Source organism: Pongo abelii, chromosome 5 (genome assembly GCF_028885655.2).
Source record: "Pongo abelii isolate AG06213 chromosome 5, NHGRI_mPonAbe1-v2.0_pri, whole genome shotgun sequence".
NCBI lineage: Eukaryota > Metazoa > Chordata > Mammalia > Primates > Hominidae > Pongo > Pongo abelii.
The window spans coordinates 102,027,353-102,046,187 of record NC_071990.2 but is presented as its reverse complement, the minus strand read 5'-3'; the positions used below and the strand labels follow the sequence as shown (position 1 = coordinate 102,046,187).

General features: G+C 35.8%; 1 protein-coding gene across 5 annotated transcripts in view; it reads right to left on the bottom strand.

The window, feature by feature from the left end:
- GRIK2 (glutamate ionotropic receptor kainate type subunit 2) overlaps nt 1-18,835 on the bottom strand; it is a 1,201,011-nt gene that overhangs the window by 942,610 nt on the left and 239,566 nt on the right. For 4 of the 5 annotated variants that reach the window (XM_054557912.2, XM_063724918.1, XM_063724919.1 and 1 more), the window contains exon 4: nt 4,542-4,632. The gene's annotated coding sequence lies outside the window, so the exon portion shown is untranslated. The remainder of the gene's footprint in view (nt 1-4,541; nt 4,633-18,835) is intronic. The other variant, XM_063724917.1, reaches the window with a different exon arrangement.

The window sequence follows — 18,835 nt, the reverse complement described above, 5'->3', positions numbered from 1 at the left end:
CAAAAATACAAAAAAGAAGAGACATAACATCTGCCAAGTGTCTATTATGCAATTAAGCGAAATCATCACAGCAACACTTTAAAGTCAATATTATTGCTCAAATTTTACAGACAAGGAAACTAAACTCTAGCAGGCTAAGAAATTAACCCAAGGAATACCACTGGAAGCCAAGAAAAGGGACTCAGATGTGGGTCTCCGAAGGCAAAGCCTGTGTTCTTTGCTTCCTTCCCTACTACAGCTAAATCTAGTGATGTACACAATGATGTACACTATTATTTGTAGTAGGAAAGGAAAAAAAATGAAAGTGCAAATTATAGGACTCTATAGTAGGAATGGTAGGAATAAGGGCATTCAGTATAAAATTGTTCAACTTCATTGTATGTTTAAAAACTTTCAAAATAAAATGTTGCCATCTGGGGGTAGGAAAGATACCTGACTGAAAGATCTAAAGAGAAAAAAAAAACTGTAGACATTAAATGTGGAGTGGTCACCTCAACTGAGTATCAAAAAACTCAAAGGCCCATTTTCTTAAAAAATATCTTCACCAGAGTAGCAAAATATATGCACATCTCTTTTGGTTAAATGGCTTTATAGCTCTCATGTTGAAATAGAGATACATTGCCTGAATTGGTATAAGATCTTAAACCATTTAAATCCATGAACATATTATGATAATTTCATCATCTTAATACTTTAGAAATTATACAAGAGGCCCTAGAATAATGGGGCAAGGAACACTAATTAATTTAGTGTTCCTTGATAACACTAATTAATAATAATAATAAGAGCTTTACACCTATACTGTGTTTACTATGTTACAGACACTGTTCTAAATACATAACAAGCAATAACTCATGTAAGCTTCTTAACATTAAGATGAAGAAGGTATTTTTATTACATTCTACAATTGATAACAGTAGTTTGACTGCAGATAACACATTCGGAGCCATTGTACTGCATAGCCTTTCTGAGGTTCACTGCTATCTCCAACATACATGGAACCCCCTGGACACCTGGGAGGGGTAAAGTGTTAAAAGTGATGGTGGTAAAGCTAACGGGGTTGGGTAGAGGGGTTGGTGAAGAGGTAGGATTCAAAATAAAACATATGGCCAGGCGTGGTGGCTCACATCTGTAATCCCAGCACTTTGGGAGGCTGAGGCGGGCAGATCATGAGGTCAGGAGTTTGAGACCAGCCTGGCCAACATGGTGAAATCCCATCTCTACTAAAAATACAAAAAAAAATTAGCTGGACATGGTGGTGGGCACCTGTAATGCCAGCTACTCGGGAGGCTGAGGCAGAAGAATCGTTTGAACGCCAGAGGCAGAGGTTGCAGTGAGCCGAGATTGTGCCATTGCTCTCCAGCCTGGGTGACAGGGCGAGACTCTGTCTCAAAAATAAATAAATAAATAAATAAATAAATCATACATGACTTCACTTACGTTCTCACCAGTGCATTTTTTTGTGATAGAAAAAGAAAGGAAAACTGTATCTACATGATGTTTTAGATAAAATAAGTATTTAGAAACATGATAGAAAGTCAATAAGAAGCCAAAAAGGAGAGGAAAAGAAAAATATAGATGTTTATGCCCTGGAAGTAATGAAAATTGAGCAAGAAAGGGGGAAAAGATTATTGTGATTTATAAAAATTAATTTTTACAAAATTTCTATCTTAGTTCAGCTGCTATAACAAAGTACCATAGACTCGGTGGCTTATAAACAACAGAAATTTATTTCCCTAAGATCTAAAGGCCAGATGTCTCATGTCAGGGTGCCAGCATGGTCGGTTTCTGGTGAAGGCACTCTTCCAGGCTGCAGGACTGCCATCATCTTGTTGTATCCTCACATGGTAGGAAGAGGACTAGAGAGCTCTCTGGGGTCTCTTTTGTAAGGGCACTAAACCTATTCAAGAGGACTCCAGATCCATGACCAAATTACCTCTCTACCTCCTAATACCATCAAAATGGGGATTGGGATTTCATATGAAATCCCAACATATGAATTTTGGGGAGACATAAACATTCAGTACATATAAATTTGGGGAGACATAAACATTCAGTGCATAACAACTTCTAAGTCAACAGTAATAACATTTTAAGTAGAAAAGTATCTGAAGATAGAACATGGAGTGAGTCCATTAGGCCGAATGCAAGACAGGTGCAAACCATTATGCATTTCTATACAAATGTTTTTCCTTTTAAATGTTTCTAGTTGCATTATTTTATTATCATGTTTTCCTATTCTGTACCCCAAAGTTTTCTGGTTGGAGACAATCCCTCATCATATGTTATGAGGGCTCTGATTGCATAGGCTGAAGGGCCCAGGAACTCCCTCCTTGCCCTCAGAGAGCCAAATCAAAGATACATGACCTAAGATCTGTCAATTGGATGTTTCTACTAGGGACTGCCAGTCCTGCAGGAGTAATGCAAACATTCAGTGGCTGGAATCTATGGTGGAGGCCTAGACCAAAACCATGTCACCTCCAATAAGCAAACAGAGACTGGGAAGCCTCAAGCAGTACTCAGGCTGTTCTAAGGCATGATCTAGGCTGTTTACCACTGCAAGTGGCCTTACCTCTTGCCATTTCTAAGATTAATTCTTCAGCATTTCTATTGCTTCTATAATTTCTCTTCCAATCAACTCATTTTCAGCTTAAATTTGGTTTAGTTTAATTGCTTGTGACTAGAAAACCTGAAAAACAAAAATTGGTCCTAAGGAGGGGCCACAGCACTGAAGGCAAGATGTAGAAGGCCACACTGCAACAAAGAAAGTATGAAAACATGAAGACCTGGGGTGGTGCTTCTTTCAGTGGCATTAATTGGATAAGAGAGGACATGATAAGCTCATATCCTCAAATGTTGGGCTAAAAGAACACACTGATACCCAGAGGCTTTCTCTGAAGGTACTAAAGAATTGCTTCACGTTAAACTTCAGGGCAGAGGTGGCAAAAAGCCCAAACTTTGGGGGTGGGAAAGTAATTTGTGTGGGTTTTTTATCTTTTGTTTTTTAAGACAGGGTCTCACCATGTTGTCCAGGTTGGAGTGCAGTGGCATGATCATGGCTCGCTGCAGACTCAACCACCCAGGCTCAAGTGATCCTCTCACCCCAGCCTTCTAAGTAGCTGAGACTACAGGTGCATGCCACCATGTCCAGCTAATTTTTTTTTTTTTTTTTTTAGAGATGGAGTCTTGCCATGTTACCTGGGCTCGTCTCAAACTCCTAGACTCAAGTGATCCTCCTGTCTTGGCCTCCCAAAATGCGTGAGCCACTGCATCCAGCAGTAATTTGTTGAATTATGTCCACGGAAGTTATAGCTTCACCACTTCCTTTTATATAGAAGTTACGGTATTGATGAAGAAAAAGTAAGACCCTATAAATTAGAACAGGTATAAATAAAAGGCTTCAGAAGACACAAAATACTTTAAACTGCAACCTCTTACTCATACCTATGTGTCCCTCCCTTGTCAGCTGACATATCCACTACTTCATTGTCTGATGAAGTTCTTCCTCCATTGCTTGGACTCATGTTTTACCTGGGGAGTTATCTTAAAAGATGAAGTCAATATTCAAGCCTCTTCTGCCTCAGTCTAGCATACCTGTAAGGTCAAATACATCAAAGAATTTTTCAGTGTACTGCCTTGAGCAGCTGAGAAGGATTATAATTGTTTTCTCAGCTGATTATTAGAAACTTGGAGTCAGTGATGGACAACACTAAAATGAGGCTGACATGCCAAAAAGTCCTTGATGGTTTCCATTAAAAATTCCTGATGGCTCTATATTCAAAATGTATTCAGGGTACAATAGTTCTGACCATCTAACTGTATCCTGGACTGAATCACCACCATCTCTTGCCAGGATTACTGCAGATGCTTCCTAATTGGTTTATGGACTTCTACCCTCATCTCCCTTACCTTGTCACCATAATTTTTTCCCAATTCAGCAGACAGATTGATCTTTTAGAAACCTAAGTTCTGCACTGTGACTTTCTTCAAAACCTTGCAACAGAGTAAAACCTCACACAGTAAAAGCCAAACCTTTAGAATGGGCCATAAACTCTACATGGCACAGCTCCCTGCTGGCCATCTGACCCTTTCTTTTACCACCAACTCCTCAGTCACTCTGCTCCAGCCACACTGGCCTCCCTGCTGATACCTGAACTCGCTAAGCACAGCCCTCCTTAGGGACTTTGTACTTACTGCTCCTTCTCTCTGGAGCTCTCTGTCCCTAGATACCTATTTAGTTGGTTTCCTCACCTCCTTTAAGTCTTTGCTTGCCTTCTCAATAAAGCCTACCTTGATCAATCTATTTAATTTTGCAACCTTCCCCCTTCTTGCCACCCAGCATTCTAGATCCCCCTTGCCTGCATTTCCTTTTTAGTTTACTGTTGCATGCAGTCTTCTAACATGCTATGTAATAATTTAATTAGTAAGTTTAGTGTTGATCGTCTATCTTCTTGTGGTAGAATTAGTGTTGATCGTCTATCTTCGTGTGATAGAATATAAGACTCCAGGGATCTGGTCTCTTATGCCAGTCCTTAGCTTACCTATTTGTCCTCATATTTCTTCTGAGCCCTTCTGTTCATTCTGTATCTAGGAGGTGCTGATTTCTTCAGGCTGCATTCCTATGTCAGCTACCTTGGAAATAAAGGGAGACAAGAAACTCGAAATGAGTTGGTTAGGTAGATATTTTGTCTTGCAACCCCTGACACATCATGACCCTCCAAAATCCTGATATTTCTTGAAAGATCTTGAATGCTATTGGTCTACTAAGATACCATTAATTGGAATGAAGATACTGTTTACTAAATAGTAACCTGAAGGCTTTAAAGAGTTAATGTCACTTTCAAATAGGCTAAACATAATCAGACCATGTATTTGGGGTGGGGGAAAAGATGAGGTTTTGTTCAATTTGTGCTCAGATATTTGTCTTACGATATATAGTTTTTCTTGAAATTCTAAAAATAATATATTCATTTGGAAAGGCATAAAAGTTGAAAATTATTATAGGAAGTTTCTAAAGCTAATTAATGTATCTTCTCTTGATTATTTTCCATAAATATTCCCTGATGTTTCCTTCTGTCTTTTATGGTTTTTGAAGTAGCTTTGCAGTGTTTCAGAAACAGTCATGGTGAGCTAGCTGCAAGCTAGTGTTCCAAAGTCTGTTTCCATATTTCCATCAGACAGTAGGCTATTTGTTCTTGGATATGTCCTAAGGCAATATTGACACAGAAATGCAAAGTAATCACAGTTATCTGGAATGTTTGATTAAAATTTACAGTGATAGCTTTGGCAGCAGAAATATATTCTTATACACCAAGATGTCATAATGCTTGTTTTTTAGACTGTGATTAGACAATGAATCCATATAATCCTGCAAAAGTACCTTTACATTTATTACAAGGGCTCCTGTTTATTCAACCTGGCTATATGTACTGGACAATTTACAAACATTATTTCTTTGAATTCTCAGAATCATCCATTTTACAGATGAAAAATTGAAACTGTGAGTCATGCAGTTATAAGTGACAGAGGTGAAATTTCCATGCAGATCTCTCTGATCTCAAATACTCAGTTGTTTTTATGAAATCTGCCACCTTAGGCTTTACAAAAGGTAGGATAGATAGAAATAGAAATGCACAAATAACTATGAAATATTTTTGATTCCCAATTAATATAAACTTATTTCAGGAGGGAGTGAATGTATTCATTTCAGAAGAAAAGTGACGTGTATTCAAGCCAGAAGATCCAGTTGAAGACGAGGCCAACTGGGAATACTGTTTGTTCCCTTTTGTGGTAGTGGTAATTCCATATAATATATCACAAAATTTCAATGAGTTTTAAATTAATAAGGAAAAGGCTGAGCTAGCTAATATTTAGATAAAGAGTCATTGAAATATCTAGGAAGAGTACACAGAGAAAATTTTCTGTACTTCTATTTAATAGTAGTAGATCATATTTTTCATGGTTTGACATGAGGCAGTCACTGGGAGAAACACTTTCATGCAATCCATAATGTCCTCCACACTCTTATTATCAACTACTTTAGTTGAGGAAATTGAGACTTACATAGGTTTAGAATTTGCCCAAGATAGCAAATGGGAGAGTTGGCAATTAAAGTCTGTGTTTTTAACCAAAATTCTCTTAAGTACTATAAAGCATTGGTGGTATTGCCTCTGAACTGAAATGTAGCTTCACTGCATGTTCCCTCACCCCCATGCAAGGTCACAACATCTTATAAAAACGATTGAAACTATTTAAATTGTCCTAACACAAAATATTAAACATAGTATTTGAAATCAGCTATATAGAGTTATGTAATATAGATTATGAATGTATTTGTTCTGTGATAGTAAAAAAAGAAATCAACTTTAAACAGACTATTTTAGATAGGGATCTTCTGGCCATAATAACACTCCTAGTGTGTCACATCTTCTTGTATCCACATCTTTGTGTAGTTCTCTCTCACAGTGACTTTAAGTGTGGAGCATGCCTTGCTTTGGCAGTAGGATGTAAGCAAATATGACAAAAGTAGAGGCCTGAAAGATGCTAACACATTGAGGGGGATGTTCTTTTGGAATACTACCATAACCTTGGTAGTATCCTGCTGGAGAAACTACATGGAGAACCCAGGCACATTGGCTAATATCTACAGATAACTCTCAGACACGTAAGTAATGTTATTGTGTACTATCCAGCTCCATTTGAACCATAAGAGGACGATAGACACAGAAGTGACTACAGGCAATATCAACAGAAGAACCACCAGCTGAACACAGCCCAAATCACAGAATCATCAGCATATAAATGGCTGTTACCTTAGTCATTAGGTCTTAGGATAGCCTGTTACCAAAAATAAATAACTGATACACTTTTTTTTTTTTACACACACAAGCGCCTGTGTGTATACATACCATTCTCTGCCAACATATTTTCACGTATTATCTGCTCTTGACACTGAAAGAAAAGGTTACAAAATGTCTAAGCCATATTTCTCTATATTGTGTGAATCATTGATATCGCTGTCTTTTTGGTTGCACTTCTATAAACCTTATGAATACTTCACAAATACAAATTTACTACACTGTGGTATAAAACTACCTAGCAAATATGATGCATACTAAAATATAAAATATTATTTCATTTAAACATTTACATATAAAAATATTTAGTCCCTATCTTCCTCTTTTAGTGATTAAAAAATAAAAGACACTCATAACATGGGTAAGACTAACAGTAAACTGAGTAATACTTTAACATTCAGAAACATTGACTTAAAGTCACCTTCATGGACAGACAGGAAAATGGACATCTGTTTATCAGAACCTCAAAAATATTATCCTCATCTGTATTATGCATAGATGACTGAAATAGCAACAAGATATTAAATATTTTGGCACAGGGCATTGCTCCCAGTCAAAATGCAAATCCTTGTTAAGGATAATATCTCTAGCCTCATCGTTCATTAACAATGTAGTATAACTATATCAGATTCCTCCTTGAGTATGGGTTTCCCAGGATATTAGGAAGAGTGTGAAGAATCTACGACCCTAAGGGACTATGACTAAGAAGAGAAAGGGTGGGAGACACACCTGATCCATTTTATTATTTTTCTCAGAATCAGGAATGGAATCAGGCTAACCATATATGCTTTCAGGGAGGAGGTAGGGGGTACCAGGCTCATGAGTCCCAAACTCTCCCAATTTTTCATTCAACACTGTAACTTTTATGCCGGCCTCTCCTAGAAACTTGCACAACAGAGAAAGGGAGAGTCACATAGGATTTTGAGAAATATGAGAAAGAATTCTAGAACTATATTCAAAGCTCTGCTACTTTGATCTAAGTTCTCCTAGTTCTTTCCGAAAAATGAAAATAATAAATCATTTTTATTTGATTGTTCTAAGGCAAAGATTAGCAAATTCTGGCCCATGGGCCAAATCCAGCCCACTTCCTATTTTTATACAGCTTGTGAGCTATTTCTAGTCTAGTCTATAAGGCACACAAGATAACCAGAAATGTGACAACTTTTTCTTCTGATCCTTATTAAAAAGTAAACAAAATTATTCATGCCAAAATTTAATACTAATAAAGATATCACTAAAAATATTACATTTTATAAGCTCTTGAAAACAAGAAATGTTTTGTGAACTGCCATGAAAAAAATAGTGTTTAACATTTACAAGATGCTCATGAAAATCTTTTGTATGAATGAATCCATTTCAACATTTTATCCATTACTAACAACTAGCTATCTTACTTGCTTATGTACAGACAGAAAAATCCTTTAAAAATGCAGAGAATATTAAACAATTAGACTAATATAGCCAAGAAAACCAATTTGGAAGATGAAATTATTTAGACTGGTTGCCTTTACTACTCTAATTACAGATAATATCTCTGTTCCTCTCTGCTTTGACTTGTTTGTGTGGACCTTGTCTTAAAGGACAAAGTGGAGTATTTGAGGATAAGGAAAGCAGAAGATTAAATATTTCAAAGAGAATCAGAGGAATCCTGAGAGCAGATGGGCAGATTAGAGAAAGAATAGCAGAGCCATGGCAGTAGCTGCACCTGTCAAAATTTGGATGGAATATATGTTCCCAGTTGATCTGATTTTATAGTAACAGGATGAGTCCATGAAATACTTATCCTGACACTTTAAAATTGTGGATTTTACGGTTTGCTGCTGCTCCTGCTGGGCTGCCTGTTCCATTCAGCTATGCTGAATCTACATATCTGGAAATGGCATCGCTTGTCAGAGGTTGAACTGCTTCCGAAAAGGCCAGTTTAGTCCCAAGAGACCCAAGATTGACAGTGAGGTCACAAGGTATTATAAGAATATAATAAAATAAATAATGGAATGTTGGGGGAAAATATTGCAGTATTTTGGTAATCAGTGAAATTGATAAATCATAAAAAGAATATTTATTACTTGGCTCTGAAACTTTAACAGAATAGAATTTGGTTTCCTTGAACTCTGTGATGCCTATAGTATTTAAATCTATAATAAATAAAGACTAAAATTGTAGATACTGTGGCTCCCATCTTGGTAGAGTATTGAGATTTGGACTCTGTGAATAGAGGAAAGAAGGAAGGGAACAGGGATGGGTGTAGATATAGAATAGCAGCCACCTCATTTCCCTACCACCAAATAGCCTTGCTGTCCATTCCCTCCTTACACTGCTACTGAATCATCTACCAACACTCTGAAATACTTGTATCAAGATTCCCCATTAATCAGTAATATTGCCAACTCATGTCCCAGAATATGTAACCTAAGTCCCTTGAGTGAAACTCCTAGAAAAACAGAAGAGTAAATGTTGAATCAAATGTCTTTTAAAAAGCTTAAATTTATGTATGATTTGGCAAGAAAATAAGAAATACTGAGTTAAGGCAAAAAACCAAAAAGACATGGGAAGCATTGAAATTGGCTTTCACCTTGTGAGCATTTGCCAAATTCTGATACATTTTTACTTCCGTTTTTATGACTTTGGAACCTGTCAGGGGTTATATGGGGGTGGGGGAAGTCCAAGGTGTCCTAACTTACAGAATATGAAAAGCCCTTCCCTCATAAAACTGGACCTCAAAGAACTACAATCTCAGTGGAAAGGTGAGAGCGAGCATGAAACAATTCATCCGACCACCCACCTCTCAAAAAAAAAGACTACAAAGAAAAACACCTTGGTTCCTGTTGAAGGAGAACTCCCTTGAGAATTTATAAACAAAATCCAGGCTTCACATGGGTTTTACATTAACTCATGCTGCTTATGCTACTTATTTAATCTGAAAACCTCAAGCTGAGAATGTAAAACATTTCTAGACTAGAACTAGTAGAAGAAAATGCAAGTCTTCTTTGTGTAAACTTTACTTTATTCTAGGTCTCATGCTCCAAGAAATATTTACTCAGTCAAAATTACAAAACACAGAAATATGTCACTTAGTAGAAAAAAAAGAAAACAGAATCAGACGGGCAAACAGTTTAAAATATTCAAATATCAAACTATAAAATAAATGTTTATGTTTTTTAAAATAGGAAGGATCAATAGTATAAAGATCAAGAAACTAAAAATGGCCAGCCATATTTGAAAAGTAACCAAGCAATTTTTGGAAATAAAAATATAACAATTAAAGTTGAAACTCAAATAGTGAATTTAATAAAGTTTTATTTAACAGTAAGTTAGATCTGAAAACTGCAGCACAAAAAAAGATGTAAAAAACATAAATGAAATGTTAAGACATATAGAAGAGAGAATAAGTTCTAAAAATTTTAATCAGTTAAATTGTATATGTTTTGAAAACTATTCAGCAAGATGAATTAAAAAATTCCCTAATCAAATCACTACAAAACTACAACTAATAAAACAAAGAACATCTTAAAACAGAAGAAAATGATAGGTTTACCTTTAAAGAAACAAGTATACTGACAGCAGACTTTTCAGTGGTACCAATGCAAGCCAGATGCAAGTGGAATATTTTCAATGTGTTGAAAAAAAAATTGTTTATCTAAATTCTATACCAAGTAAAAATATCTTTTAAGAAAAAGATAATACAATATATTTTTATGCAATGAAAACCTGACGGTTTGCTCACCAGCAGACCATCACTCAAATGACCTCTAAATTATATGCCTCAGGCAAAAGGAGAGTGATTCTTATGGAAAATCTGAGAAGTAAAAGGAAAAGAATATGAAATGTCCTTCCCTCATAAACTGGACTGGATCTCAAACACTACAATCTCAGTGAAAAGGTGAGAATGAGTTTAAAATAATTCATTCAACCACCCACCTCTCAAAAAATGACCATAAAGAGAATCCCCTTGGCTCTTTGTGAAGGAGAACTCCTTCGAGAATTTGTAAATAAAATCCAGGCTTCATATGGTTTTTATTTGAACTCATGCTACTTGTTTAATCTGAAAACCTCAAGCTGAGAATGTAAAACATTTCTAAGCTATAACTAAGAAAGTCATTGGTTAATACTTAAATAAATCTAAATATATATTGACTGCATTAAACAATAACCATGTATTCTGGGATAGAAAAGATAGAACTACAAGGCATGACAATAAAACATATTTAGAAGAGAAATAATTGGATTTATAGACAGTAAATTATATTGTTTTGAAAGAGATGGAAAATATTGATTAAATTTAGACTTCAAAAAATATTCATGTTAAATTTGATAGAATAACCATTAAAAATACATTTAAAAACGTATATTTTCAAACTGACAGAAGAAAAATTTAAATAAGAAAAATAACCAAAAGAAGGCAAGAACAGAGAACAATGAAGCACAGAAGCAAGGTAGTCAAAAACACAAACTATGACTGTAGAAATAATTTCAAATATATCAGTAATTCCAGTAAATGTAAATGCAAAAAAAATTTTAAAAATAAAGATTCTGATTAATTTATTGGATTCTGTCAGATTTCTTTTGAAAAAGCAATTTATAAAAGATACATCTAAGACATAGGATTCAGAAATATTAAAAGTAAAATGATGGAAAAAGATTTATCAATCAAAAGAAACTGGTGTCATGCTTATGGTATCAGACAAAATAGACTTGAAGGGAAAAAATGGATTATTACAGATAAAAATATTACTACATATTAATAAAAGATTCAGAAATATATAAAAATCCTAAGCCTTTATTTATATAGTAGCCTTTTAAGTATAAATAGCAACAATTGAGAATTACAAGAAGAAGTCAACCTAAGCAAACAAAAATTATTGTTACATCAGTAAGTTATATATTTAATGGGTGCACTTAGCAAACTTTACATACATAAAAATATATAAATAACTGGATCCAACAATTGCAGAATACACATTGTTTTCAAACTCACAGAGAACATTACACAATTCATCAGATAAATGTAGAGCGAATCTCAACAAATTTTAAAGGGCTAGTATAACCATCACATTTTCTGATCTTAATAACTTCAGAAGAAATCAATAATGAAAATATAACCATTAAAATCTCCATATATTTGGATATTAAGAAATATCTAAATAATCAAGGAGATAAAAAAAGAAACCACAAGGAAAATAAGAAAATATTTTCAACTGAAAGATAGTGAACATACTACATATTAAATTGGGTAGAATGCATTGGAAACATTATTTATAATCATAAACATTTGTATTAGTAAAGAAGAAAGTTTAAAAATTAATGAAGCAAACATGCAATTAGCTTTAGCACTTTTCTATGTGACCCTGCAAAAGTGACTTAACCCCTCTGTGCCTCAGTTTCCTCATCTAAAAATAGTATGAATATAGTACTTATTGAAGATTGTTTTGAAGATCAAGTGAGTATGAAAAATATTTCACATTTCCTCCAGATCTACTCTCCTGACTTCTCCACTCTGTTCTGTATCTCAGGAAGCTTACCTACATAGACTACAATTATAAGACTTTCTGGATCTCTGTAAATCTCAAGCAATAGCAGGAAATAAGTTGATCAGAAAAGAAAGAATAAGGATACTTATTCACATGGCTCCTTCACTCTAGGCCACAATTTGGCAATGGTTGCATTCCTAAACTTAAGATTACAAGTCCTGTTTGGTGGCCAGGTTACAGTAACTGCCTTCTCCCGTACTTTAAGGCTTAGGGGTGGGAGAGGCTTACTATTGTTGTCACCCTAGAGTCTTTTACCATCTATTGTTGGTTTCCTTTAATCCTAACCACAATGTTGTAGAAAGGGAGAGAAATATGGATCAAAGGGTACAAAGTTTCAGTTAGACTGGAGCAATAAGTTTTAGTAATTTATTGCACTGCCTAGGAACCACAGTTAATTATATTGTATATTTCAAAATTGCTAAAAGAATAGATTTTTAATGTCCTCATCACAAACAAAAAGCTGATGAGGTGATGGGAATGTTAACTAGTTTGATTGACTCTACAATGTATACATAGATCAATGTATACACTACATCATATTCCATATAATATAAAGTGATTTGTCAATTAGAAATAAATTAATAAAAAAGAAATTTTAAAAGGTTGGTGAGAGGAATGGATTTTAATGTAGATTATTGGCAGTAGACTGTCATACATAAACATAATGGCAGTAGAAAAGGGGAGCAAATACAAGATTACCTAGATTTATTTTTCTTGCTAGAATTAGGCCATTTAATAAGCATGTCTCAGCAACTTTCAGACTTAGATGGATTTAAGGTTTAAAGTCCCTCAGGTGAGATAAGAATAGTACGGAAAATAATGCACTATGAGGAAGTTGAGATTAAGAAATACAGAAAGCCTTATAATGATTGAACTTGGAAAAAAACAACAGGAATGGTATTGGGCAGAAATGTCTTGCCCAGTGTCCTTCCCACACCCATATTCTTCTGGTTTCTCTCTTTGATAACTATTTTTCAAGTTCCGTTTTAGAAAATAAAGAACTCCCCTCTCTATCCCTGCGTTATGCTCTGAAAGATAGGTATATTTACACTAGTTCTGAGAACTGAACATCACTAGGAGTCACCAGCATTCTGTGCTTCTGCAGGGAAAAAGCTAATTCATTTTTTCCTGGGTATTTTATTGAAATAAGAACAAAGAATGGGTAAGTAAAGCAAATAAAATACCACCCCTAATTTACACAGACTTGATATGATAAAATGGCATGGAACCATAATAATCATCCTTGTTGAAGAAAGCTCCCCTTACAAGCCTTTGAGACTTGGCTCAGATTTCCAAGAAGACCCTGTGGATCCTCAGGTTAGGTAGAAGTCCCACCTCTCCATTTTGATAATAACATGAATATGTAATCAATAAATTCCCCATTAAACAGAAATTTATGATAACTTCATTTCGTGCATTACTGTAGGGCAATGACAATGTTGCTTTATCATCATATGCCTGCACTGTATCATGTCATGTGCATAAACATAGGTGTTCGATAAATATTTTTTTGAATTGTGGCACCAAAATAATCCTATATAAAATAACGTGATGCCCCCACACATATATGCCTCCCTTAATCTAAATGCCACCAAAAATAGCCCTCCAATACAAGATACAATATTTAATCTGTTATTGAAATAAACACATTCAACTATATTAATATAAACAAGAAAATTTTCCTCAGGCAGGCTTTACCCTGGCTCAAAATAAAACTTCAACTGATGCCATTGATATGTAATGCAGATGCTTCATGCCAGATGAAGTATTTGAAATAGGAAAACAGTGAATGTGATTGTTCACATTCAACTTTGAATACAGATATCTTAAGTGCTAAGCTTTTTTATACAGCCCTTTTTTCTTGGCAAGATTATTTCGTCTCCTCAAAACATTTTCAAACAATTTAATAATATAATATGATGTAATGTAATGTCCTCAAACAATACCAGAGTGTATGAAAGAAAATATAATACAATAATGGGGTCCCTGTAACAACTCCAGCCCTGATTCGCTAATGACCTAAGTATATCATTATATATATAATACAAACTATTTGTACTATATGTTTCTAAAACTTCATGAGAAAAAGACACATCATGCCTCTATAAAAACAGCCTTTTCTCATTAAGAATATTTGTCGTTGAAAAATTAATAATTTTTTTTGAGAACTGAATTTTTGGACTTTTTAAGGCAAACATATTGAGAAAGCTGGATAGTGAGAATATGGGTTTTTCTTTATCAATTCTAAATGTTTAAGATTTTATGAAAGTTAAAACAAGAGAAGTAACTCATTCCTATAGTGAAGCAGAAGTACCTGGTGCAGACTAGAAAAGAAAGACTAAGAGAATCTAGGTTAAGAGTAAAGTATATTAGGGAGAAAAAACCCTATCAGCTTAGCATCAATTCTTTTTTCACATTCCACTGACAACTCTCAGTGATACTGAATTTGGTTATATGTGTTCTCATTGGAAGCCAAATTTTTGTTTAACATTTTAGAAAGCAGTGCAGCACCTCTGGTGGAATACCCTCTTATCCTATGGGGAAGAGTCTCAAGTATGACCTCTTCAGGCCTTTTTTCCTTAGTCTTGATTTTAAGAGCCCACCAAAATGTCCACCCTCTCCCTACTGAGGTTGCCTAAGCAGGATAACTTTGAAGTTCAGCCCCAAATCTGATAGTATGCATACCTAAACTTCACTGTAGAGAAACTCCAAGGGTTATTATTAGAAGTTTATTGCGAGGTTGGAGAAGTCAGTAACTTTATAATTTCAACTGTTTTCTGAGAGCCTCTGAGACACTGTCCTAGATAAGCATGGTGTATAAAACATTGGTATATGATTTCTCATATCAAATAGCATGGTAAGACATAGCCTGGCTTTGCTTCACCAATATTAAAGGAAGTGGAATACTCAAAGGCAGAAGTGCAACATAGGGATAGAGTACAGACACTGAAGCCAAGGTAAGGTTCAAATGCTTCATTGTTTCTAAGCCTCAGTTTCTGTACCCATAAAATGGTGCTAATGATATTTACCTCATGGGGCTATTAAAGATTAAGTTGGCCGGATGCAGTGGCTCACACCTGTAATCTCAGCACTTTGGGAGGCTAAGGCGGGCGGATCACCTGAGGTCGGGAGTTCAAGACCAGCCTGACCAACATGGAGAAACCCCGTATCTATGAAAAATACAAAAAATTAACCTGGCATGGTGGTGCATGCCTGTAATCCCAGCTACTCAGGAGGCTGAGGCAGGAGAATCACTTGAACCTAGGAGGCTGAGGGTGTGGTGAGCCGAGAAAGCACCATTGCATTCCAGCCTGGGCAACAAGAATGAAACTCCATCTCAAAAAAAAAAAAAGATTAAGTTGAATAAGATATGAAAATGCTTAGCACAGTGCTTCACACTTGAGTAGTCAAAAGAAGAGGGTTAGTATTATGCTAAGAACCAATAACTAGCGTATTAGGCTGTTCTTGCGCTGCTATAAAGAAATATCTGAGACTGGATAATTTATGAGAAAAGAGGTTTAATTGGCTCACAGTTCTGGAGGCTATACTGGAATCATAGTGGCATCTGCTCCTGGGGAACCCTCAGGAAGCTTTCAATCATGGCAGAAGGTGAAGGGAGCAGGCACATCACATGATGAAAGCAGGAGCAAGTCAGAGAGAGAGTGGTTGGAAGGAACATTTTTAAATGACCAGATGTCACAAGAACTATCACAAACACAGCACCAAGCCAGAAGAGATTTGCCCCCATGATTCAAAACCTCCCACAAGGCCCCACCTCCACCACTGGAGATTACAATTCACCATGAGGTTTGGATAAGTACAAATACCCGAAGTATATCAACTAGTATACACAAAGAGTATTAAATATTTAACCCTTTTTAACTTTCTTTCAAATGAAACTTTTTTCTTCCTAAAACACGCACAGCTAAAAATTTCTTTGCTTTGCTTGAGTCTTTTACTCACTTCTTTATAGACATTAATCCTGTATTTTTTTCTCTAATTTGTACTGTAATTTGATCCTTTTTTAAAGAAAGCCTGTTTGAGGCTGACTCTTCAGATTCTTTGTACAGCATACTTAAACTATAAAAATGAACTTAGGATTTTCATGTATGTTTTGGGGAAGAAGTTCTGAGGGGTGTTAAATAATATATATCTATTTTTTAAGGATTAAATAAGTATCATGGATTTTGCAAGTGAATAATGATTTGTGAATCAAGCCTCGCTATATTAAGACTATACTGAGTGCCCCTTTTAGGACAAGACTAACAGTTTGTTTCTTTAAGCAGTTTTTTAAAAAAATTATACTACAGTTCCTCTCATGCCTTAGGCTGACAGTTGCAGTCTCCATGACATTTAGCACTGTTAATTTTATTTTGGCTGCATTTGTAGTAATGCCATTTTATTCATCTTTAACATACCAAATTTGATTAGCCTTCTATCGTATGAAGATACAATTCCAGTATAATAAAATAAACATGCTATGTTAAAGATCTCATATGGTCTCTTGCATGTACTCTGATCTCTGCTTTTAAAGCTAGGGATAAACACTACAAATATTGTATGAATTAAAACTTTGTCACATCAGTTTTATTGTAGTACTAATAGACTGGCAGAATACATTTCATATTATGGTGATACAAATGCTTAATCTCTGAGCAGAACAATAAAATTCAGAAACATAACATTCCTTTGTGGGCAGGACTTGCTTTTAAATGAGCTCAATAAAAAAATGCAAACTGATTACTGCAAGCACACTGAAAATTAGGCATCGCCAGAAGGAATGTGTAAAAGGCTTTCTGATAGCTTGGATTAGAGACGATTCCCACAAAGCCTATCAGAGATAAATGAAATAAATGGAAGGAAGATGCAAACTCGGTCTTTGTTCCAGTAACTGCCGAATGTCATATTGGAATTCTCAACACAAAACCAAATGGCTGGCAAGATCATCTGTATGCAAATTAGAGTAAGTGACCCTCCCCAGCTCAATAGCTATTTTGAGATAATTGAAGTCTACACTATAGGAAAGTAGTTTCTTTCAAAGACTATGTTGCCTTTTCATGATACCTTAAAAATTCCATGTGAGTACTTAATGGCTAAAAATATTTTACTTTTACAGTTTAATAGAGATTTGCTGTTCCTGTAGCTGTTCAGCATCTGAAACCCTTTCCTACTTGGTGAAAGGCTAGTTTTCATTTCTCTGAAAATCAAAGGGGGTCAGAGACTACCTCTCCCTGCCCCGACAGGTAGATCAGGTGACCCAGGCTTGGCCAATCTGATGATCCTTCCTGCCACTTTGAATTGTGAGCAAGTGACAGAAAGGAGCAGGGACAGTTTGGAATTCATTTCATGACGCATCTTGCAGTGGGAAGTGCAGCGCTGCCCAGGGTGGAGGCCGAGGGTAGTGTGACAGCAGCAGAGCCGGGCGGGGCACCCCAACCAGGCTGTTCCTGCAGCATGACCTTGGCTGTGGTTCTTGCTGCGGAACCTGCCTGCATTTTTGCCAGTTTATAGGGTCTCCAGGCTTCTCCGCAAACAACTGAGCTTCCTGATATTCTGCCAGCAGATCTCTCTTTTGCTGAAGTTAACAAGAGTCAGTGTCTGATGCTTGCAACGTGTAGAGGGTTTTCTTATTGTAAAGTGTTGCCAGCACTGCTCTAATATGTTTTGTTCTATGTATGAAATGAATAATAATACTTGATGGAAATATATCCACTCTTCCACACATCTCTGTATATAATGAAATCCTCATAATTCTAAGGATTCACCTGATAAAAAATATTGTTTCAGAGACAGATTAGAATAGTCAGAATTAAAGATTTTTATTGTGGGCGTGTTACGTCACATAATAGGCACAACAAAGGATTGGTCACTAAAACTAACAGAATGCAGCTATTGAAAGAAAAATTATGTAAGGAATGTCCATCTCTGTATAAGTAAAAATGTAACTTAACAATATATAACTAGCAAAAGACTTTGGGAGGCAACAAATCAAATTTATTAAGACTAAGAGTTCCAGTTCATATTTGCCACCGACTAGCCATGTGATTTTAACCTTTCTACATCTTACCTTCCACATCTGTCAACTGTTTATGCTGATACCATTTAGTTCACAGGGCTAAAGTGAGAATTAATCGGGATACTAATATAAATTTGTGAGCGCAATACTAACACACAGTGAGAGCTTATACATGATGGAGGCCCATCCGCCAGGTAAGTTTGTTGCACTCACACACCAATACCACTCCCAGCTTTTCCTAGGTTCCGGCATATTGATTTGTTGGGATTTATGTAGGGAAGGTTAACACAGCTCATATTAGCATTCTGTCCCTTCCCTGGTCCCTCAGGGATTTCATTAAAGGAAACTATCCTTTCCCTGCCTCAGCCACTAGGGAACTCCAGGTGCCGTAGTGCTGGTATTGTTGTTTTCTGCTCTATGTCACATTTAATGAG